The 3,217-nt window shown below is 31.3% G+C and overlaps 1 pseudogene; it reads left to right on the plus strand.

Annotated features, from left to right (window-relative positions):
- Positions 1–2,766: 2,766 nt before the first annotated feature.
- Positions 2,767–2,885, plus strand: LOC111742187 (annotated as a pseudogene).
- The last annotated feature ends 332 nt before the right edge of the window (positions 2,886–3,217 follow it).

Raw genomic sequence — 3,217 nt, forward strand, 5'->3', positions numbered from 1 at the left:
GTATTCAAAGTGATGAAAAGCAAGAACCTACAACCAAGATTACCCTACCCAGCATAGCTATCATTTAGAATCGAAGGACAGATAAAGAGCTTCCCAGACAAAGGAAAAGCTAAAGAATTTCATCACCACCAAACAAGTATTACAAGTATTAAAAGAACTTCTTTAAGAAGAAATAAAATAAAAATATGAATAATAAGATGGCGATAAGTACATATCTAGCAACAATTACTTTAAATGTAAATGGATTAAATCCTCCAATCCAAAGACACCGAGTGTTTGAATGGATAAAAAAAGAAACCTTTATGTATGTTGACTACAAGAGACACTTCAGATAAAAAAAAAAAAGACCGAAAATAAAAGAATAGAAAAAGATATTTCGGGAAAATGGAAACAAACAAAAAATCTGAGGTAGCAATACTTATACCAGATAAAATAGACTAAAACAAAGCTATAACAAGAGACAAGGAAGGACCCTGTAATCCCACTTCTGAGTACTATTTAAAGAAACCCAAAACACTGCTTTGAAGGGACATGTTAATCCATATGTTCACTGCAGCATTATTTACAATAGCCAAGATATTGAGACAATTTGAGTGTCCATCAATGAATGAATGGATAAAGAAGAGGTGGTCCACATAGACAATGAAATATTACTCAGCCATAAAAAAAGAATTAAATCTTGCAGCCTGCAACAACATGGATGGACTTACAGTATATCATGCTGAGTAGAGTTTGTCAGGGAAAGACAAACATCATATGATTTCACTTATATGTGAAATCTAGAGAACAAGATAAATGAAAAAGCAAAATAAAAACAAGCTCATAGATACAGAGAGTATTGTGATGGTTACTGGATTGGGGGGATGGTCTTTATATTTCTAAAATGCCTTTACTCTGACATTTACCATGTAGTTAAATAGTAAAACTAGTATAAGTATTCTAAGTTAGATACTTTAAAATTATTGCCCTGTTTATTCTAATGATCAAAATTCTGTTGTCAATCTAATTGCTTTTAATTTACAGAAAATCTGCCTTATTCCTTCTCTGGTAGGTATTTAAAGTTATTTTTATTTATCTTTGATATCAGCAGAGATTTCCCCTCCCCTTTTTGATGGCAAGTGTATGTATTTCATTTAACATCAAAATACATTTTTACTTGCCTTTTCTTAGAAAGAGATAAAGAAGGCTTTTTATTTTTTTAATTCTCTCTATTATATGGAGCTAGAAGTACTTCAGAGGTGTTTAATGAGAAATTGAATAGTTGTATTAAGACTTCTTAAAATATGACACTTCTAATTAAAACATTTCTCTTATTAATTTTAACCCATTTATGCTTTCATAGGTAACTGGTAATTATCTCATTTTGTGTTGTTTCAAAATGTCTAAGTATGTCCTTTTCTGTCCTGATCTTATTTTATCACTTTTTTCTGCAGTCTGTGAACACCTTAATATCCAGGTGAAATACATGCTAATGCTTCAGTTTAACAATTCTAATACACTTATTTAAATTATAAATACGAAGACAGTGCTCTTAATTAACTTTATGCTACATTTGATTATTAAGGAAGAAGATGTTACCGTGTTATCTTTTAAGGACGAAAGTGAAGAAAGTAGAAGAATGCAAACAAAATGCTAGTTGTATATGGTATTTAAATATTCTGAAGTTTTCTGTAAAATGTTGATAATATATTTATCTTTGTATGATCATTGATAATTAAGTAAAATAATTAGCAAAACTTCCATGTTTGAGCTTATGCTCTCCCTTTCTTATGAAAATACAATTTTTAGAAAAAAATGTTTCTTATATTCCATCACACTAAGAAAATAATTTTGTTATAAAATTATGAGTTTTGCGTTTTTTCTCTATTTCAGAATGAGTAACTCTATATCATCAATTTATATAGGTAGCTTATGAGTATAGTCCAAAAATATTTTAGCTTAAAATGACAGGAACTGCTTGCTATGGGAAATGTAAGCACTTTGGAAATGGAGAAGGTATTGACTACAAGAACTTCCTCAAAAGTAGGCTACTTCCTCAGGCACAGAGATATTCTCACTCAGCTGGTCTCTGAACTCTGAGATGCTCCCCTTCTCCTCGCCTGTCCTATCACCAAAATCTTTATTCTTACAGTTGCCTGATGTTAGTAGTCACCACAGAGGAAACAAATAAAAACAAAAATCTGTACTCATTCAAAAAAAAAAAAAAAAGCCCACTACAAAAATCATGGCCTGTGGAATGATAGCCTTGCAATTAAAATCCTAGTGTTACCATAAACCAGTAAATTTGCAATCTATTTAGATCCTACTTTCTTCTTCAAGAAAATAAAGATAGCAAACATATCTGCCTTTTGCAATAATTATAAAGGATAAATGAACTAAAGTGTGTAAAAATGGATCATATGTGAGATATGGCCTGAGGATACAGCTTGCAAATCCTAAATTAAGGATAAATTATGTAGAGAACTGAGCATTAAATCTGAAACAGTTCAAATCCAATACATGCACAAAATGCTATTATTTATAATTTGTAAAACACTATATAATTGTTCACTGTTATAACACTATTTCAATAATTATAAATACTTGACGTTTTACAAGAATATTTTCCATTTTATAAGATTCAATTTTGATAGAATTTGTTTGCTATACATAATGTATCGGTACTCGAAACTTATAGAAACTGTGAAAATCAGATAGGAAATACAGATAGTGGAGAGGAAGGAGTATAACTAAAGCCTGAGAGTGTCACTCAAATTATTTAGAAGAGTTTATGGCCATTCCATCCTGAACATACCCAATCTCATCTGATCTAGGAAGCAAAGCAGGGACGGGCCTGGTTAGTACTTGAATGGGAGACCACCTAGGAATACCAGGTGCTGTAGGCATTTAAAAAATTATTTAGAAGAGTATTCATATATTTTTACTTCCATTTGACTAATCCTTATATCATCACTTTCATACAACCCGCTTAGCAAATTTATTTTAATTAAAACCTTAAAGACATTCAGTGCAACATTCTAGAGAAATTAATAGCTCTCTCCATAAGCAGAAGCTAGGAGTTTATGTGGTACTAATATGTAGCTAAGTAGTTTGGACTACTCAGACATCTGGCACAAATGAAACAGCTGTAGAAACACAGCTACTAACCTCTTGTTTACAGTAAGAGACACTAAAACATTATGGTACACACTGAAATGACTCCTAATGGCTCCAACAA

Source organism: Pteropus vampyrus, unplaced genomic scaffold (assembly GCF_000151845.1).
Source record: "Pteropus vampyrus isolate Shadow unplaced genomic scaffold, Pvam_2.0 Scaffold87, whole genome shotgun sequence".
NCBI lineage: Eukaryota > Metazoa > Chordata > Mammalia > Chiroptera > Pteropodidae > Pteropus > Pteropus vampyrus.